This window comes from Neovison vison, chromosome 1 (assembly GCF_020171115.1).
Source record: "Neovison vison isolate M4711 chromosome 1, ASM_NN_V1, whole genome shotgun sequence".
NCBI classification, from domain to species: Eukaryota; Metazoa; Chordata; class Mammalia; order Carnivora; family Mustelidae; genus Neogale; species Neogale vison.
The window spans coordinates 26,480,440-26,502,567 of record NC_058091.1 but is presented as its reverse complement, the minus strand read 5'-3'; the positions used below and the strand labels follow the sequence as shown (position 1 = coordinate 26,502,567).

Here is a 22,128-nt window from a genome sequence, read left to right as displayed (position 1 = left end):
GAGGAGGAGACGAAGGGTGGGAATGCCGGACAGGTGGTAAGTCATCGAACCGAGGGCCAGGTCACATGTGCTGAGCCATTAGAGAATTAAATGAGATTGAGTTCATGTGGAAAATACCATTCACAAATACAATTTTGTCATTTCCTTCATAGATAAGACATTGACCTTAAAATAATTGGGGGGCAAAGATGGATAGGGCCAAGATCCCCATGTTCTGAACAAGCCAGTGGACTCAGGGAGGACTGGGGTTCAGGCTGGGGGTGCGGGACAGTAGCTGCTCCAGAGCCATGAGGGTTCCAGAGCTTTCTTTACGGCTCTCATTTCACTTATTTCGGTTCCTCTCGACTTCCAGGCTGGACTCTATTGTGACTTTTCACTGGGAATTCTCTTTCTGAGCTCCTGACTTTGCTGATGAGATTTGAGAGGCTGAATCTTGTAGGGCAAGGATCCCTAGAGACTAGTGTCAGCTGTCTTTGGGTCCAGAACTCTCACCTGGTAGAGCTTTAAGCTGAGAAGAGTCCGGACTTATAGTAGGCTGTTAAGGCTGATCTGTTTGGGGATAAGAACTCCCTTAGGAAATTTAATTTAAGGTCTGACAAATAAGACCTTGTGGACGGTGTCACACTGTTTGTATTAGGATACATCTAAGCCTCATCATAAAGATACTCCAAAATAGCAGGACGTTAATAACAACATCAATAACAGTAATAGTTTTTTTTTTTTTTTAAGTTTCTTTCTCTCACGTACTAGTTTCAGAGTGAGTGTGGTAGGTCAGTGTGGTAGCTTTGTTCATATGAGGACATGGCTCTGCCATCTCCTGGCTAGTGTGCCTCAATCTTCGATGTGCCTGTAAGGACCTATTTAGCCAGAGTGACTCCATCTTGGTTAAAAGCCATTTTGTTGTTTGTGCAGTAAAACTTACACTGACCCTGCCCCCGGCCCCCCAGAGAAACTTACTTAGAAGCAAGTCTGGGAACCCAGTAAAATATGGTCAGCTAGTTCCTAATAACAGAGCCCAGAATACAAGGACGAGTCAGGCCAGGTGGAGACATCCAATCAGTAAAAGTACACATATTGTCTCCCTAACCACCAAAGAATGTAAACTCCGCCTTTTGGCCGCCAAACTTGAGCGCCAGTTCTGACCAGAGTAATAGGTTAGTTCAAACAGGTACTAAAGGGTAAATTGTAATTCAATTGGCCACCTACATGTGACCTAACATAACTATGCAACTTTCTCTGTGTGTTACAGTCTCATTGGCCACCTACATGTGGCCATGCTTTTGCTGTATAAAAGGTAGTCTGTAAGATGGGGAGGGGTTGCCCTCTTTGGAGGTGGCCCTGACCGGTCAGTCAGTTGATTCTTGAGCCTGTAAGCTGGAGGTGGTCGCTCTCTTCAGACACGGCCTTGACCGGTCAGTCTGACTTCTAATACTTAGCATAGAATAGAGCTTTGCATAACTTTCACCTTGTCTCAGTCTTGTTCCCCTGGCCAATCAGTTTGACTTCTAATACTTATCATAAAATAAGACTTTAAATAACTTTCACTTTGTCTCAGTCTTGTTTCGTTTAATAACAGACCTAACATGCCTAGGAATTAGGAATTCCTCAGGGATTTTGTTAAAAGGCAGATTCTATTTTAGAAGATTTGGGGCAGGGGGTCATGGGTGGCTCAGTCAGTTAAGCATCTGCCTTCAGCTCAGGTCATGATCCCGGGGTCCTGGGACAGAGTCTCAGATTGGACTCCTTGCTCAGCGGGGAGCCTGGCTTCTCTCCCTCTGCCCCTTCCCACTCTGCTTGTGTTCTCTCTCTCTCTCAAATAAGTTAATTAATTAAGTCTTAAAAAAAAGAAGAAGAAGAAGAAGAAGAAAGTCTGGGGAGGGACCCGAGATTCTGCATTTCTAACAGTTCCTTGATGAGGCAATGCTGCCGTTCCCTGACCTCACCGGGATAGCAAGACCCTAGGGCTTCTCATTGCATTGTCTGAGCTGAGCCCCATCTTTAGGGTCTGACCTGTAGGAAAGGAAATGGTGGGGTGACAGAGGCCACTTTGATGACTCAGAGGTGGCACATATCACTTCTCCCATTCCTTGGGTGAAATCTTCGCTCCACGGCCGCCCATCACTGCAAGAACATTCGGGAAATGTGATCATGCCAGGAGGCCATGGACACAGCTACAGTTCCATTACTTTTGAACAGTGGCGAGCAGATGTCCGCAGACAACTCCCAGTCCCTGTCACCTCACTCTATCTAAAGTTCCCTCACGGACTTCCCTGAGGCCTCTGGTGATCACCCACGAAGGCGAGGCATCCCCACAGAAGTGTCCAGGACGCTTTCCAGACCCACACATCACAGCATTCTTTCCTTCGACACCTTCTTGAAAAATGCCGCACCTGGAATTTCCCAAGTACAGAGGAGAGAAGGCACGAGCAGACTCTCTTTCTCCCTCCGTGACTTTGAAAGTGAGCAAAAGGACCAGATTATGCCTTCTTAGGATTGACTTGTTTAATGCTTCCTGTTCGGGTAAGAATAAATTGATGCTTCAAGCCCAGTATCACATCATCTCAGCAGAGACGGTCTTGCAGGCCTGGAGCAAGAGTGCTGTGGGTTTTCCCATCCAGCGAGTGAGATAAAATAATAAACGAGTCCAGGCCGTTGGCAAGCTGCACAGGCAGCCTGAGAATGAATCATAATCACAGTGCATTTGCAGTAAAGCCCCCGTTTATATGCAGACAGACAGCAATGTGAGATGGCCCAGTAGCTCAAGGATGAAAATGAAAATTGAATGAAAAACTTATCGTTCATGAGGGATGATATGTGTCCTACTATTTTTATTTACCTGATTGAAAAGTGTCCGGCTTATCCACCGAAGGAAAATTTCATTTCCTGATACTCTTCTCAATACTCAAGCAAATGAAATAGAATTAACTAAAAATGGAATGATATAATCTCCTTTAGCAAAAAGGCTAGAAGGGCAAGGAATAATCGAGTAAGCGTTCTGTGGCTGTTCTAATAGGTCCTGAATAAATGAATGTGTAAGGAGAGATACTAAGCTGTTCTCTGGAAAAAAAAAAAATTAAATATGTATATTATCCCCTCAAAATACAGACCTGGGGAACAATGAGCCTTTAGTTGGATTTTCTCCCCAGCATGGTATTTCTTTGCTGTCTTTCATTGAAATGAAAAAAATCTTAAAATAAGAAGAAACCCTGAAATATTACTTATGAAATCAAATAAGGCTACAGCGTTCTTCCATTAGCCCCAACAGTTGCTTCCAATTATTCTGACCACATTTTCTCATCTATGTCTTTTAGAGAAACAATATTTGTATTTCAGGAGGAAAGCTGAGAATTGACTCATTTTCTGTGGCTGCTTGGGCCTGCAGCGGCGCTCTTAGAAGAGAAGGACAAATTCTTCCTGATTTCCGAGTCCAGAGCTGCAGGTTTAAATCCCAGCCACTTCGTTTTCAAATCAACATGGTAACGACGACCACAGTGACAAAGATGCTGCTGACGACGGCAAGAGGCAGCGTCTGAGGAAGGCTGGTGGAGGACCGGGCACTGTTCAAAAGCTTTTGCGTGTCAGCTTGTTCGTTCTCCTCCAGGCTCCTTGAGGCACGTGGTAGTAGGTTCCCGACTTTACAGATGAGAGGAAATAAGGCACAGAGATGCGAAATATCTCTCCTGTGGTCAGACAGCTAGGGTAGCAGACCGCATTCACCCGAAACCTGTTTCTTCTTTCTGGACACGAATCCCGCTGACATTTCCCAGCCTCTTTTGTGGAAAGAGCGGCACCGGACTAAGTACCAGCTGATGGCACGTGAGAGACGTGTGCCATTTCTAGAAGCTGGAGTGCCCCTTCTGTGCATTTTTGCTGGCTAGAGGAAGATGAGGACGAGGCACTGGCGGGGTGCAGAGCCGCAGGTGGAAGGAGTCTGGGTCCTCGAATCACTCCCATCAGGAACAGCCTCCTTGGCGTATCACACAGATGAAGAACACACTTCTTCTTTGCCTGAACTATTACACTTTTGGGGGGCTCCTTGTTACCACAGGCTGGCCAGCACTGGCTAACACCCCAGGAAGTGGGGGAATCTGAATTTGAACCCAGGCAGTCTGGCTGCAGAGTTCACCTTGGTTGTCATCACTTAACCTACTTCTTAATTTGGAAAAAATGAGAGTGACTGTTACAACCTGTCTCTCCAGGCTTCTAAGCTGATGTCCTGAGGTCTCCAGAAAAAGACTGCCTTCTGGATAGTTTCTGAGACAATTTGGGAAAAAGTTAGAAGTACCCCGTGAGGTATTTTGCTTGGGTTTTGGTTAATATTCTACCCAGGATCAGAGACTTGCCATAGCTAGGGCCATGATACCTTCTCTCCCTCAGGACCATAGTCATGAGCTGGGCTCTCCACAGGCTCCACGATGCTCTTTCTGTCATTCTCCAACTCCAGATGAGGTGTCTTCTGGCCCAGGCCAGATGCAGCCCATCCCTTCTCTGTGATGAGTGCCACGGTCTTCCCTCTGGGGGGGTTGTCTACAAAAGTGCCAGTTCTCCTAAATCTAGTCTCTCCCACGAGAGCTTTTTCCGATTTCCCCCCTTGTCTGCTGCTGAGATCCCGGTGTGACATAAGCCAGCTTGCCTGACTTTTCACCCTCATGGCATTTGTCCTGCCCACACAAAAGGGTTATTGTAAGGATGATTTTAGGTGTATAAAAGTATGTTGCAAATGTACAGTATAAAATTAGTTATTGGCATGTTTAAGTTTTTAAATCTCATGTAAAAGAGGAAATTTTATTTTGTTCAAATAGATATTAGTTGAGGAAATGACCCAAGTGCTTTTTAAATGATAGTTTCTAAAATTTGATTTTGCAGGTAAAATTAATTTCAACGCCCTGTATATCACATAAGCGTTTTCGAAAGAATTGAAGGGAGTGTGCCTGGGTGGCTCGGTTGGTTACGGGTCCAACTCTTGATTTCCGCTCAGGTGATGATCTTAGGGTTGTGAGATGGAGCGTTGTTATGGGCTCTGCCCTGGGTGTGGAGCCTGCCTAAGATTCTCTCTCTCTGTCCCTCCTCCCTGCACTGGCAAAAAAAAAAAAAAAAAAAAAAAAAAAAATTGAAGCGAAAACTAAAGATGATGTTGGAGTATAGAAGTAATTACCAAGGATCGCAACTGAAAAGTGTTAATAACTGCAAATAACACTTCCATTGGCAATTCTTAATGGCAAAGACTGCTGGCTCCTTTGTGGTTTCTTTTATGCTGAATTAAGGCATGGAAGCAAACTGTTAATTACAAAGGGCTGAAATGAAGCCTTCTTGACACAGACCTATGATTCTTATTTGCTCAACTTTGGCAGATGCTGTTCCGGCACATCATAGGCTCTACCCATAGGGTTGAAAGAACTTCTATATACCGTTATAGAAAGAACTTCTATATACCATTTTAGTTCATGAGGAGAAAGCTCTTCTCTATATCCATTCTTTCTGGTTGATTTTAAGAACTTCGGTTTCAGCTTCCAGGCAAAGCAAATTCAGAATAAATAGAATAGAAACACTTTTATGTGCTTGAGCCAGTGCTCAGTACATAGTATGTGGATTTGAATATATATATTTATTAATATATTTATAAATACATAAATATATACAAATACATATTTAATATGTAAAAATATTTATAAAGATACATTTAATAAATATAATAAATATAAATAAATTTATAGATGTTAAGTACATATTTATTAAATTTATTTATTATATAATATATGTTGTCCCAGCAGAACTTTAAATAAATTATTTGTTATATAATGTTATAATAATTTATTATATAATAAATATATTAAGTATATTAACTATATCAAATATATCTTTATTAAATATACACTAAATATATAAACATTTATTCATTCATTTATATTTAAAGCTTTTTATTTTGGAGCAATTCTTGGTTTATAGAAATTTGCAAATATAGAACAGTGGGTTCCTATATACTCTCCATTAACTTCCCCTACTGTTAACATCTTACAAAATCTATGATATATCTGTCAAACTAAGAAATCAACATTGGAATATTATCAACAAAACTGCAGATTTTATTCAGATTTAACTAGCTTTCCCACTACTATACCTTTTCTGGTCCAGGTTCCTATCCGGCATGTCCCATTGCGTAAAGTTGTCGTGTCTTCTTAATCTCCTCTGGTTTGTGACAGTTTCTCAGTTTTTCTTTGTCAAGACCTTGATAGTTTTAAAGAGTACTACCCAGGTAGTTTATAGATTGTCACTCAATTTTTGATTTGTCTGTGTTTTCTCATAACTAGACTGAGGCTTCCAGGCATGAATACTGGGGAAGGAAAGTGCCATTCTCATCGCATTATATCAAAGAGTACACATGATGAATCTGGCTTATCATGGGTGGTCAACGTTGGTCACCTGGCTAGATTAGTGTTTGCTAGATTGCTTCACCATAAACTTACTTCTCCCCCTTGCGTCGGTCTGTCTTTTGAAAGTAGTCAAGGTATGAGCAGGGGTAGCGGGAGAGGATTAAGCTTCACCTATTTGAGGGTAGAGTATCTACGTACATTACCTTCCTTCCTCTGTAAGGAAGATCTGTCTGTTCTACATTTATTTCTTCAATCATTTATTTCTATCGTATGGACCCATGGATATTTATGTTATGCCCTGGGTGATAATCCAATGCTATGCTCATTTCATTGCTCAGATTGTTCCAGCTTTGTCCACTGGGAGCTCTTTCAGATTCCTCTTGAGTCCTTTCAATGTACTCCCACCTTTCACATTTGTATTTTCTTTTTTGAGCTCTTCCTTCCTTGCTGGCATGAAAAGACGCTTCCAGTTTATCTTGGATTTTTGTGGCCTAAAATCAGCTCTTCTTTCAAGAAAACCTGGTTCCCTTTACTGGAGAATCATACCTTATATTTAATACTACTCTAGAAGCTTCAGCAGTGTCCTTTACAGAGAAAACTTTGGCACAAAGTGGATCCCCAATGGCCCCAGACTGGGAGTTAAAGCACAGTACTATCAAATGGCCTTAACAGAGGCTTCTGGGTGTGGATCTACAGGATTTGCATTATGTGTGAAGTACCAGGGACACCTCTTCTTGGCCTTTTAGAACTGGCGTAGAGAAATGTGAATCCTTTTGCCCATGCTCTCAACAGGAGTTGGGATGTCAAAGTTAAATATATCTACGTCAGATATGCCTTTGTGGTTGTTATCAATGATTGTTAGTCTTCCAGAATTAATCTTAATGCTGCCATCCCAATAGTTGCTTCAGTTAGAAATCTCTCTTCTCAGACATAAATTGTTGTTGGAAGTGTATGTGCATGTTACAAACAAAATAGACTGGAGATGTCCTGCTGAGATTGTATATTAGAGAAAGGCTGAGTAATAGTGAATTGTCTGCTCGTAGCAGAGAGATGATATGGAAGAAAAATTGCTGACTGTTCTTAATAAGTAAATGACTTTGGTCAGAATGTTCCTTAATAAAACTCAGGTTTACTATTTTTGTAGAAGGATAACCTATTGATATATTATTTTATGCTTTATTCATACTGTTATAGAAGATTCAAATATAAAGGATTAATTCCCACTCACTCTCCCCTGATTTTGTGATATGATAAGAAATATATACTTGGTCTTTGTCTCCAGTTCCTGGCATAGAACTCCTAAAGTCCTTGGAATTTCCTGAGTGATAGGGGTGAGAGGAGCATCTTCCTTTTCATAATAAGCCCCTTTCAGCCATACTTAATTTTATACTAAGAGATGACTCCTTGAGGGTGAGGACTGGTTGTGGGAGGAGTACCCATGCCCTTAGAGGGTTAGAACCTTCAGCTGCACCCTTGACCTCTAGGGGGAGCTGGAGAGCAACTAATCACCAATGGTCAATGATTTCATCAATCGCGTTTACCTAATGAAGTCTCCATTAAAACTCTAAATGATGGGGTTCAGAGAGCTTCCTGGTCAGTGGACACATCCATGTGCTAAGAGGTTGACACATCCCAACTTCACAGGAAGTCCTGCTTCGCCCAGGACCCTTCTGGACCTTGCTCTTGTACCTCTTCACTTGGCTGTTTATCTATATATCCTTTATAATATAATCAGTAATATAATATAATCAGTAATACCAGTAATACAGTAAATTAAGTAATGCCGAGTAAAACATTTCCCTAATTTCTGTGAGTCATAGTATAGCAAATTATCTAACCGTATAAGCCTCTGATTTGTAGCCAGAAATCTGGAGGTGTGAGATTTGTGAGCGGCATCTGGAAGGGGTGGCCCTGCTGTAGGGTTGAGCCTTCAGCATGGACGGTCTGATGTTAAATCCCCCAGTCAGTGTCAGAATTGAATCACATTTTAGGACACCCAGTTAGTGTCCAGAGAGTTAAAAATTGGTTGGTGGTAAACTTCCACACATTTGGTATCAAATGTGTTGTGAATAGAAAAATAAATTTTTTATGCACCGCCCCTTATTCTCCCTCTGCTTTCTTAACACATACTGAAACACACACACACACACACACACACACGCTTCCTCACCCCTGTACATTAGATATTAGAATTTGCTCCGGTGCTCTGGGATCCATAGTCCCTGGAAGGAATGAAGGTATTAGGAACTGGTGACCAGACACTGAGAAGCAAGGATTTCAGCTAATTGTCTGAAAGAAGAAGAAAGAAGGGACTGGGAAGGAATCTCTAGGGAATGATATCATCCTTGAGTTGTCTGAACTGTGACACAGGGCATGTGAGGGGGTGGTGTGGGATGTCCATATCTTAGCTCGTGGACAGCAGGAAGCACCACTGAAAGGGACACCACGGAAGAGTGCCTGAGCCCCAGGACAGGAAGTAATAGCCACAGACCGAGAGCTTCTTGCGGGGCTCTTCCATAATTCTAGGGAGAGCGAGGAGCCTTGAAAATGATGACAGTGGGGCACCTGGGTGGCTCAGTGGGTTAAAGCCTCTGCCTTCGACTCAGGTCATGATCCCAGGGTCCTGGGATCGAGCCCCGCATCAGGCTCTCTGCTCCGTGGAGAGCCTGCTTCCTCCTGTCTCTCTACCTGTCTCTCTGCCTGCCTCTCTGCCTACTTGTCATCTCTATCAAATAAATAAATAAAATCTTAAAAAAAAAAAAAGAAAAGAAAATGATGACAGTATGTATCAGCCTTGGTGAATGATGGATGTAGGCCACAATTGCTTTGATTAGAAAAGTAAGGACAAACTACAGCATTTCAATGGGAAGAATGGCTGTCATGACTCATAGGATTCAGCTCCTAGATGTACTCATGACTATGATTTACTACAGTGAAAGGATACCAGACACTGTCAATAGAGGGGAAAAGGGTGTGGGGAAAAATCCAAGAAGACCGAGTGCAAGATTCCTGGGGTCCTTTCCCAGTGGAGCCACATAGCATGACCTTAATTCTCCCAACAATGTGATGCACGACAGTGTGAATGTTGCCAACCAGGGAGGCTCTTTAGAGATTCAGCATCCAGGGTTTTTACTGGGGACACCCTCTGCCTGGCAGCTGCCCAAATCCACATGCCCAGAAGGAAAATATGTGTTTATCATAAACCACATTGTTTGTACAAATAGTTCAGACAGAGTGAGACACTCTTGTCAGCTAATGGTGGGAGCCCTTCTAAAATCAAACGTCCCGGACAATAGCCAAAGGCCAAATTAGTACGCAGGCCTTTCAAGAAAATAGCATCAGGCATAATATATTAACTTCTGTATGCACAGCATGGTTTTAATTCTGTTTGGGCAGAACAAGTTGGTAGAAGAACCTTGGCATGACTTTTCCTCCTCTTTGCAATGCATGGATAACACTGGTGATTTGGACTGGACTTTTGACTCAGTTATCCCCTCAGAACTTTTAATTTAGGGAAATCCCACAGAAAGGCTAATGCCATTGAAAGAATTTTTTCTCACAGTTCCTAAAAGAAGAGGGTAGAAGGACATGCCATGCCCCACAAGACCACATGGGGAAGCACCCAATAGGGTTGAGAGGCAGAAGGCGTGGCCCAAAGCCTTTTGTTTTGTTTTGTTTCCTGCACGAAAGGCAAGGTAGGGTGGGAGGAACGGTTTAGAAGTAGCTAATGTGGATAATCTCAGTGGGCTCTGGGTTGTAATAATGGTGGTCTGTGGTTTTCTGATACTGGGCCCTGGGCTGATTTAGGACAGGGGAAATACTGGCTTCGTGTGTGAGTTAGATGAAGGGGGTGTTTGGAGATATGGACTTGTGATTGGTTGGTTTGTATATTAAAGGCATGTTTGGAGGTGAGATACTTATTATCTCTAGGAATTAGTTAGCTCTAGGAGCAACATTCTCTCCCTAGCCAGCAAGACCTTTAAGATGTCAAAACATCATAAAATAAAAAGACCATGATTATTATACCCTTATTCCAAGTTCTTACTTGTATAATAACCACATGGACATTTCGAGTTAGCTCCAAGTATCTCTGCAATAGATCCATTTACAAAGATCAAGAGCATTTTTGGTACAGTTAGTGACAATCAGGAATTATCATAAAATCTTAAAAGGAAAATGATTTATGAACATTCAATGAAATGTTTTAGGAACATTTGAGAAGATGGCTGGAAAGAGAGGAACAGAACCATTCTAATGAGGTAGTAAAGGTCTGTTTTATGAAGGTAAATAGGTCCTGTGTAAATACTGGCTAAATATTTGGGCTGAATGAACCAGAGTATAGACTGAAATAAATCCAGTTGAGTTAGTGCAGAGGGAAGGAGAGTATGTCCCTGGTTGTTCTTGGATGTGTACACTGAGAAGTATCTGAGAATTACATTTTGTTTTGGAAGATGAAGTGTTCAAAATGATGTGGGAGAAGGAGGAGTCTTGTATCTTAAAATGACAGAATGAGAATGACTAAAGAAGCCTAGGACAATGTGTAGGTAAGGTCAGTAATGAGGTTTATAGTGAAACAAGCCAGGAACGAATGGAGTTGACTGTTAAGAATAAAGGAAGGAAAGACAATCCTCCATCTTAGGCAATGTGACGAACACATGGCAAAAAGATAGAAACGACCCAAACGTTCATCAGCAGTGAATAGGTAAACAAAATGTGGCATATACCTACAATGGAATATTATTCAGCCATAAAAAGGAGTGAAATCTGATAAGTTCATGGATAAACCTTAAAGACATTATACTAAGTGAAATAAGTCAGACATAAAATGACAAAAACTGTATGATGCACTTATATGAACTACCTAGAATAGACAAGTTTACAGAGATAGAAAGTAGAATAGTGATTACCATGGGGCTGTTGGTGAGGAGGGAATAGGGAGTTGTTTTTAATGGGTACGGAATTTCTGTTTGGGATGATTAAAAACTTCTGGACAGAGATAGTGATGATAGTTACACAACATATGAATATACTGATGACACTAAATTATACACTTAAAATGGTAAATTTTAGGTTATGTATATTTTACCACAATAAAAACAAAAGTAAGAAAAAATGACTATAAATTGGATAACCTAGAAGAAATAGATACATTCCTAGGAACATACAATCTTCCAAAACTAAATCAGAAAGAAATAGAACATTTGAACAGAATAATTACTAGAATGAAACTGAATTGGTAATCAAAAAACTACCAAAATCTAAAACTCCAGGACCAGATGGGTTCACAGGTGAATTCTACCAAACATTTAAAAAGGAACTAATAACTATTCTCCTCAAACTATTTTAAAAAAATAGCAGAGGAAAGAAAGCTTCCGAAGTTTTTCTATAAGATCAGCATTACCCTGATACTAAAACTAGACAAAGACCCTACAAAAGAGAGAGAGAGAGAGAGAGAGAGTGTATCCGGCCAGTATCCCTGATGACATAGATGTACAAATCCTCAACAAAATATTAGCAAATCACATTCAACAATACATTAAAAGGATCATTCATCACAATCAAGTGGGATTTATTCTGGGGATACAAATCAATCAACATCATATACCACATTAACAAAACAAAGGGTAAGACTCATATAATCATCTCTGTACATGCAGAAAAAGCATTTGACAAAAATCAACATCCATTCGTGATGAAAACTCTCAACAAAGTAGGTTTACAGAAAACATACCTTAATATAATAAAAGGCCACATATTAAAAACCCACAGCTAACATCTTGTTCAATGGTGAACACCTGAAAAATTTTTTTTCTAAGATTAGGAACATGACAAGGATGGCCATTCTCAAACTTATTCCATAGTACTAGAATTCCTAGTTTCTTTTTTTTTTTTTTGAAAAGAAAGTAAAGGCGGGGGGGGAAGAAACACAATTGGATGAATGGCCATCAAACATTGACTCTGAAATGAAAAGCATGGAGAACAAGATGGGTAGTGGTGACTCAGAGATATGGGAATTTGATGGTTGGTAAAACTGTATCAAAGTCGTAGACTGTTCATATGGACCTGTCAGCTTTCTTTAGTGCTTGGGCTTTCCGGATGGAGTTAAGATGACAGAGGAGTAAGGGGACACTAAGTTTGTCTGGTGCCTTGAATACAACTAGATATCAAATAAGTCTGAACACCTGTGAAATCAGTTGGAGACCTGAGAAAGGAAATGCTACAATTCTACAAGTAGAAAAGCAACCATTTTTTGGAAGGTAGGAAGTATGGAGACTTGAATCTGGGGTGACATATCTGAGGGTATGGTGGAGGGGAAGGAGCTTGCTTAAGGAGGCTACTGCAAAATAATATAAGCAGTAGAGCACAAAATTGAAACTTTTAGGGGTCTACTACAGTGGAGTACATCCCTGGCTTAAAGGTATTCAGGTGACATAGCAGGACGGAATCACGGGTAGGGACAGCATGGTCTCAGGACCCCTGGAGTTGCAGGAAGAATGGGGGTGTTGAGTATGGCAGAGGTCCCAGCACTGGAGCAGGGAAGTGGGCTCCAAACAGTGAGTCTAGGTGCTGACTTTCTGCACGGTGTTGCCATAAACCACGAACCGCGACACTATTGGGTGACAGCTCTCTAGGCAGGGGTCCAGCAAAAGGCAGAAGTATGGTGAGATCCCCCTCCCCCTCCAGCATGGGTCTGTGCTGCAGGAGTCTATAAAGTTTGTAGATTCAAAATGGGGTCACATGCCCGAGATCAAAATGCTCAGCCACAGGCTGGGTGAACACAGAGCTGGGAGGGAAACTGAGGAGACAAGAGTGATTGACTGCTTTTATGTGAGGGCTCACTGAAGAGTAGAGGATGAGAACTTTTCAATTCCAGGGCTAGAGAGCCGGGTGCCACCATATTCATCCCACCCATAGTGCTAAAAACCTTCAGGGAGCAAAACAGCACCACATAGTGCAAGCCAGAGCCACTTACACTGAGCCTGGACCCCTGGCAAGGGGGACGGCATTCGCCCAGGCAAAGACACCTGAGAATCAGTGCAGCAGGCCCCTCCCCAAGAAGACCAGCCGGAACAACTGGTTTGCCCCAGATTTATGGATCATAGAGGGCTGCTGCAAAGCTTCAGCTCTTGGGAAAACAATATGTAGCTTTTTTTTCTTTAGTGTTTCAGTATTTTTTTAGTTATTATTTTTTCAACTCCTTTTTCATTCTTTTTAAATTTTCACTTTTATATCTACATTATATAGATGTTTTATTTTTGTTGCTTTTCATTTGTATTTTATTTCATTTTCTTTTTGTATGTATATGTTTTTCTTTCTTAATTTGAGATCTGGTTTTTTTTAATAAGCAGACTAAAACACATCCAGGAACTAGTTTTTTGTTTTGCTTTGTTTTGTTTCTTGTTTGTTTTTTTTTTTTTCTTGTTCTGTTTTCTTGTTTTTTGTTCAGTTGTCACTGTTGTTATTGTTGCTTATTCTTTTTCTTTATTCTATTCTTTGCTGAACAACATGGTGAGATGGAGAAATCCACACCAAAAGAGAGAATAGGAGGTAGTACTCACTTCCAGAAGCTTAGTCAATAGGATATAAGTAAGGTGTCTGAACTAGAATTTAAAACAACAATTATAAAGATAATAGCTGGGGAGGGGCAGTGGGAGAGAGGAAAACAGGCTCCCTGCTAAGCAGAGAGCCCAATATGGGCTCAATCCCAGGACCCTGGGATTATGACCTGAGCTGAAGGCAGATGCTTAGCCAACAGAACCACACAGCTGCACTGCCTTTTTTTTTTTTTTTTGAAGATTTCATTTATTAGAGAGAGAGAGAGGTGGGAGAGGGGCAGAAGGAGAGGGAGAGTGAGAATCCTAAGCAGACACCCCACTGAGTGTGGAGCCTGCCTGGGGCCTTGACATGGGCCTTGATTCCACAACCCAGAGATCACTACCTGAGCTGAAATCAAGAGTCAGATGCTTAACTCACTAAGCCACCCAGGGGCCCCTGCTCCCCCCTCCCCAGTCTCTAACAGGTCAACTAGCAAATGCCTCTTGCTTCCACTTCTACTGCTGTCATCCTTATCCAATCCCCTATGACTTCTCACCCATCTCACTGCAACAGATTCTAAATCAGTTAAATATGGTATCTGGTTATGGATAAATTGTTACTAAAGTACTTTTTTCTGGGGCTAGAATTGTTCAGGTAGTATGGGGTACTTAATACCACAAATAAGTAATGGAGCCAGCTGGATGCAAGCTCTCTTTCCTAGCGGAGTTGCAAGGACGCGTGATGGCTTCTCTTTCCTAACCCTGTTGTTCTTCCCCACTTTTGTGAATATAAGGGCAGTAAATGTGTGGCCTCCACTTTGGTTTTCCTGAAAGATTGCTCCTAATTCTTAACAATCCTTCACTAGGACAGGCATGTGCCCTTCCATTTTTCTTTCCACGGATACAGCACTACAGAGGATATGCTGAAGATGGTCTTAGTTTGACCTTGATTTCTCCCACCTTTAATAAACCTGAGGGAATCGGAAATTGCAGGGAGCAGCAGGCAGCCATAACCTGACCCTTGCTCGGCCCTTCACAGAGGAAAATACTGTGGCGCTCATTAAATATTCAGCAATCTATTCCCAGTTTAAAACAAACAGAGGTGATCTTTTCAGACCATCTAGTGGGTCTGCATTACAACTGAAGAATGACTTTCCTGCTTCATTAAACATTTAGGCTGCTTCTTGGCTTGGTGCAGCTGCCTATACTTGTGACAGCATATTGAGTGTGGCAGTGTAGACTCTCTTTTTAATGCAAGGAAACTTCCATTGTATCCTCACTGATGATCTTTGGCAAGGATGACAGGAGGGGAGACGGAAGCGTCAGAAAGACAGCTAAGTACAGAAAACAACCCAGAAAATTGCCATGTGTTCTCAAGAAACAAGTGTTAGAGCTATCTAATATGTAGGATGTTTGGTGTAATGTTATTACCATTTATTTGTTTTGAAATGCATTCTCTCTTGTTCCATAGTTTGGATGAAAGCACAAGAGATTTCTAAGAGCTCAGCTAAAAGCACGAGAGACTTCTAAAAGCTTACTTTAAACCATTCATAAACTTGTGCTAATATTCATGCTAATGATGACCTCAGATACTAAAAATTTAAGCTCTTCTAGGACTTGTTCCTTTGCATTTAGTGTCATTTGGCCCTCCATCAATAAAGATTTTTATTTTGCCATATTTGTCGTTTTAAGAGCCCATCTATGGGGCATCTGGGTGGCTCAGATGGCCTAGCATCTGCCTTCAGCTCAGGTCATGATCTCCAGGTCCTGGGATCGAGCCCCATGTCAGGCTCCCTGCTCAGTGGGGAGTTGCTTCTCCCTCTCTCACTCCCGCTCCGCCTGCTTCTGCTCTCTTTATCTCTTTCTCAAATGAATAAAAAAAAAAAAAAAAAAAAAGGAAGAAAGAAAGAACCCATCTATAATGGTGGTCGTCAACTGCTGCTTTTTAGCATGTGTTTAAATGTCCCCCAAGGAAGTGCTGAGTGCACTGGGAAGTCGGAGCGCCTGTATTCCCACTGAACTAGTTACATGATAAAAATAGGAATTCCTGTCTATTTGTGAAGTGCTTTAAAATTGTGCTTATAATTTTTTTAAATTATGAAACAACTTTGCATTTCTTCTTCTAGTCCCCCAACCAATGAAAATTTAAAAGATATTAAATGTGAACTCATTGTAAATATAAGGTTAAAAAAAAAGTTTTGTTTCCTTATACTTTCTTTCTCATCTCTTGCATTTGTGGCCTTTTCCTCATGCTGCCAGAGAACCAACTTCAAAAAGTCTTGGTAGCATAAATCCCACGGTGCTCCATATTTTACTCAAACTCCACCTTGGAACGGGGGCTTTGTATTGGTTTTAATGTAGTTTGTCATAGAAGACATTTCACGGGATAACTCTGCTGTGCTCTAATTCTTCTGTATTCTGCTGATGCCCACATATCATTGAGTATTGAAATTTCAAGCTGAATCTGACCTCAGAGATCGTCTAATCTAACTTATTTTATAGATGTGAGTCTAAGGTCTAGATAGGCAACAAGCACAGCCCGAGGATTGTTTCAGTTCCTCAGTTTTCTCCATCTATTTTCACCCAATGGGATAGGATTTTCCTATTTGTCCTTGGACCCTCGCTTTTATGATGTTTCACTTTGTTTCCTTAACAAGACCTCTTTTTTTTTTTTTTTAAAGATTTTATTTATTTTTTCAACAGAGAGAGATTACAAGTAGGCAGAGAGGCAGGCAGAGAGAGAGAGGAGGAAGCAGGCTCCCCACCGAGCAGAGAGCCTGATATGGGACTCGATCCCAGGACCCTGAGATCATGACCTGAGCCAAAGGCAGCGGCTTAACCCACTGAGCCACCCAGGCGCCCCTTAACAAGACCTTTTTCAGGGCACACCTGTCTGGGTTGTACACATCTTTCTCCCTTTCTGTTGTATCTCTACAGCGCCATCAATTTGTGCCTATTTGTATGGGGGGGGGGGTTTGATTCTGGACACCCAGATCTTGTAGTCTTCTGCCTTAAACACATTTGTGAAACTGAGAAGAAACCACGTATAAATAATGCCCCACTTCCTCTGATGGCAGAGTCAAGAAATGTGCTGAGTCTTTGTCCTCGCATCATGCGGCTGGCTACAAAGTTTTCTCTCCATCAGATCTCCATACCTCGTCTCTATGCGCCATATGTAACTAACATTCAGAAAGTTGATACCAGGAAATGGCTTAAGTTTTGTCCTGCTTCCTTACTTTCATGTCCAGATTCGTCATTTAGATTTTATTCTTTCTACTGAATTTTTGTGTCACAGATTTTTTCACATTCCATTTAAAGTATGTGGCAAAAAAAAAAAAAAAAAAGTATGTAGCAAGAGTATTTGCTGGCCTCACTCCCAAGCAGACACCTTCAGTAAAGTCCCATGTTTCCACTTTCTTTTGTGGTTTTGCATTTTGCTTTGTAGACTCTTGCTTCAGATGCTCTGGGTTAAGATCCAAATGGCAAGCCAGAACACCATGTTTTTCATTTAGGTGGAGACATAAAAATGGCCAGAATCAGCATCCCTTTCACTATATAGAGTTGGCTAACCCTCACACACCCGGCCCCTTGACTAACACTTTTTTAAGACTTCAGCCTCAGCAAGAATTTCCTAAGCATATTACTCCTGATGTCAGATTATAGAACAATGGAGTAAAGTACATTAGCAACATTCTAGGCCCAGAGTGGTGTACCCTGGTCATCGTGATAGGGCTTTGGCAGTTCCCAGCACATGATGTGAAGTGAGAGACCCTTGGGTATTTATTTAAGTAGATCTTTTTAAATTTCTGATGTCCTAGCAACATTTTCCAACAAATATTTGGGTTGCCTATTTACATTTTGCTTTATTTCTTCCTCTATTATATTTACCAACTTCCCTCCAATGGTGCCTTTTCCAGTTGTTGACTCCATTATTAATGACTCCTTCATTAAAAGAGTTATTTTGAATTTATCAAATACACAGCAGCTCCTGGATCCAGTATTTAGGAATGTCCATGCTCTTCAGTTTTGAGTATTCTTCCTACTCGCCTTCAGAGCGAACCCAACCCTTGCCACCTCTCTTTGTTTCACTGTGCCCTTCTGCTTCTTTGTAGACCTCTCTCTGCCTTCCATCTGGATAAAAATTCTGAGGAGAAAGAGTGTGGTCTCAAGTTTCATGGCACAAAAGCAACCTTACCTTCCACTTATCTGGTTTCCAAAGCACATGTCTGTTCTCAGTCAGCCACTTAGAACATCACATAGAACTGCTGCCGATTTCTACACCAACCACTGGAGTCTCCCACCCAGCTGCTAACAAAGCTTGCCGTAGAGAAGTGCCAGGTAGCCTGAGGCCCTTGCTGGTGCTTCAGTCTCCTCCTCTTGATCAGAAGCCAATGGACGTGGAACGCCTGTGTGGCTTAGTCAGTTAATCATCTGCCTTCGGCTCAGGTCATGATCCCAGAGTCCTGGGATCTAGTCCCGCATCTGGCTCCTTGCTCAATGGGAAGCCCGCTTCTCCCGTTGCCTCCTACTGTAGCTGTGCTTGTTTTCACTCTCTCTCTCTCTCTGACAAACAAACAAACAAATAGATAAATAAAACCCTTGGAGGAGGAGGAGGGGAAGGAGGAGGAGGAGGAATGGGAGGAGGAGGAGGTAGAGGAGAATGAGAATGACGAGAAGAAGCTGCCAATGGATTTGGACCATGATGGTTGGCTCAAAGTGGTTTTATTGATGGTCATTATGAGAAGTCAGTGTCATGGAGCATTTCCCAGCACATGACTCAGGATTGCTTCTGTGACATGACATGTGAGAACTGTCCTTTAGGATCCACTCTTAGCACTTCTGTTGCATTTTGTTTTCCATTGTTTTGCCGCTAATTAAGGAAGGACTTGTTCATCTCTCCTCTTGTGCCCTCACTAGGTTGTAAATTCCAGCCACGCATGCCCTGACTTACTCATCTCCACATGCCTCCTGACTACAGCATCGTGCCCTGGGAGGAGCGGAATAAAATGTCTGCAAAAGGAATTTCATAGAAACATGACCGAGAATGTACAGCCTCTTTCAGTTCTGATCATGAATCGTCGGGGGTAGCAAAAGACCTTTCTGTAGCTGGGAGAGTTTTGAAAATCTGTTCTCAAGTTCTTAGAGCAGGGGACGCATCATCTTCTGAAAAAGGATTTAAAGGAAAGGAGACGGTGGGTTTTGATGGAGTCGTCTGGGGATATACACATGACGGAAAGGCAAGAGTTGATGTGGTAAAGCCAGAAGTCCCTGTGTTGCTTCATCCTTAGCTGTCCCCTTTCCCTGTTATCCCTCAAGTTTCCAGTCTAAGCTAATCTTTTGGGGGGAATCTTTTTAGCCTTGTTAATCAGGAGAGAGGAAACGTGAAGCAGAGAGAGAAATTTACAGGAAGAGATGTGACATTCTGAAAAATGTGTGTGTGCTTTGAAATATATTCAAATACGGATATTCAAATACGGATTTGCCTTTTCTGACTGGGAGTATCTAGGTTGTGTTGAAGGAAGATTAAGAGTGTCAGAGCAGGGATGCAAAGAGAAAGATTCAACGTCCAGCCTTTGACATCTAGAAGAGGACTTCTGGGTCTGCAGAAAAGCATTTGTTTGAAAGTCAAGCTTTGTGGCGAGAGAATTTCTTTAGCACCTGTCAAGAGCTGTCCTGTGGACCAGATCATAAAAAAAAAAGGCAGGGATAAAGAGAAGTAAGTGTATGACAGAGGGTAGGTGGCATGTGTGAATGAGGAGAGAAAATGAGGGAACGTAGTCAGGAAGACCCAGGTGTCCTAACCACCCCTCTTGGGCCAATGTCCAAAGTCAAGGTCAGTTGGTAGAGGCAACAGCAAAGGGCTTTGTGCCCTGAACCTCTGGATCCCTGGGGGGTTGGTAACATCCACTGGTTGGCACATGGACCATGGCACATTCCTGAAGGAGAAGTTGTCATGACAGATGGGCCCAGTGTAGCCCCCAGATCTCCACAGCCCACAGGAAGTTTATGGAGAGCCAGAGATCTCCAAGAGGCCCACTGAAGAAATTCAGAGATTTGGGGAGAACTACCCGAGCTTGAGAGTAAGGACAAATGGCCAGCACTCTGGAACCTGGTGGCAGATGACAGAATGCTGTCCCCAGGGGGCAGGTCAATGAGCCTGTTGAGCCTCCAGAGTTACCAGTGTAGGGCACAGAGCAGAGCTTCACTGTGATTAAGGACTGGTCCCTAGAAGAAAAGTGAGAGACCAGCTAGAGGAGAAGAGCTGCCCTTGGCCAAGTCATTCCCTCTTTGAATTCATATGGGATGTATTAGTCCTTTGGGGTAAATAGTACTTTTATTCTGTGGCTGAAGAAGCTGTCGCTTCAGAAGTTGAGAGTCATTTACCCAAATGCATCTACGAGCCAGCAGCCTCAGGGCACAATTCAACCCTCAGCTCCAATGGTTCATCTAGGAGCTTACTATCACTCTTGGCTCCGTGGAAGGTTCTTATCTGTATCCAGTTTCTACCCTGAGATGTCTTGCTTTGTTGTGAAAGAGGCCCAGAATTCTTCCAAGATACATACTCCCAAGAGATAAAATGCAATGTGGCCTGGTACTGTGGTAATGACTCAATCACTGACCTTTTAATAAAAATGCTACTGTGTTCCTAAATGGAAAACGCCACACAGGATGAGACTGGCATTTGGGGAAACCCCTGATGAGTTGTCTCAGTTGATTCTATGACTCATTTATTTGGCGCTTCTTGGATTTATAGTTTATACTCCAAACTAAAGAGGAAATAGTTAAACATAGTCGAATGGAATGTTCCCACGTCATGCATTTTCCATTTTTCTCTCTGTTTTGCATATACTCAATAGGTCTGTGATAAAGACCTATTTCAGTACCTATAGTTTTCTCATTAACTAATCAGAGCAGAAAAGCCATTGCTTCATCAAGATTTTGCCATATTTTACAGTTCAAGTGTTTCTTGGGAGTTAAAAAATATATATACATTTGTCCCCAGACATAACCAACAAAGGAAGGCATGGCAAAGGAGTCAATGCTTGGCCTGAAGAGGAAGTGCACATGGTCTGACTGAGGCCAGGGAAGCTTAGAGAACCAGGTAGCTATAGCCCACCATAGGCCAGTTCACGGACCGCCTGCTCCCCATCTCCTCTCTACCAGCATTTCGCCAGCAAATTTAACTGCAAAACACATAAGCCCAGAAGTGGAGGGAGGTGTATGTTGACTGTAACGAGTCTGATTAAATGCCACTTCTTTTATTCTGTTGGGAGACAAAATGGCTGCCGACTTCATCTGTTTAAATTGAACTTTAAATGTCATTGGTGTCCTATGTATTTTGCTTAAAAATGAGGCTAAGGGTTACTGTGGGGAATTATTCCGAGGCTTACATAAGTCAGACGTAGGGGTTCTGGAATATCTTGACCCCTATTAAAAGATAATAAACTTGACATAAATAATTCCTCGCTGGGTTGTTTGTTTTTTTGTTTTGAAATTGCTTAACTTTTATTTAGATTTGAAAATATTGGGAATGACTAAAACGACATATTTAGCACTGGACTGACTGTATTTGTCTTTTGGGTGCCCACATGACACGTAACATTTCCTGCACTCCCTGACCAGGCACAGTGCCCAGCCTGGGTTTTAAAAGATGAGAAGCCGAGCTTGGCAAATGCCTGTGCTGGATACTGGTGGTTGTTGGGATCTTTAAAATAGGACAGTAAGACTTCATGTCATGATTCCCAAAAGGTTGTATCCACACCACGAGGGATTTAAACTTAATGAGTCTTAGAAAATAAAATGATCACTTGGCTTAAAAAAATTAAAGCATCCTTATCATATATGCAAATTCCACAGAACTTAGAATATACCAGGACTTCTCATTTAGCTGATTTTTTATTTAATGTAATTTTAAATAAAGGTTCACAGCAGGATGGCAACTGCTATACAGAAGTTGAGAATTATAGCATTATGAATTAGGACACTAGAGAAAAAAAATCCCCTCTCAGATCGAACAGCATTTTGGGGTGTTAACCAGGGATTCCTCAGCTGATCTCCACCTTGGAATCACCTGGAAAAGCTTGTTACAGTGCAGATCCTTCTCAGAGTCAGACCCCTGCAAATTTGTATTTTGAACAAGCTCCCTAGTTGATTCTGATTTGTAATGGAGATTAGCGTGTTCAGCTGCCCAGGGGATCATTTTATCACCAGTTCATCTGCAG

The 22,128-nt window shown here is 41.9% G+C and overlaps 1 long non-coding RNA gene across 3 annotated transcripts in view; it reads left to right on the top strand.

Annotated features, from left to right (window-relative positions):
- LOC122904272 overlaps positions 1-21,368 on the top strand; it is a 97,411-nt gene extending 76,043 nt beyond the window's left edge. For all 3 annotated transcript variants that reach the window (XR_006384170.1, XR_006384171.1, XR_006384173.1), the window contains one exon: positions 18,824-21,368. This is a non-coding gene — a long non-coding RNA (uncharacterized LOC122904272). The remainder of the gene's footprint in view (positions 1-18,823) is intronic.
- Positions 21,369-22,128: the final 760 nt, after the last annotated feature.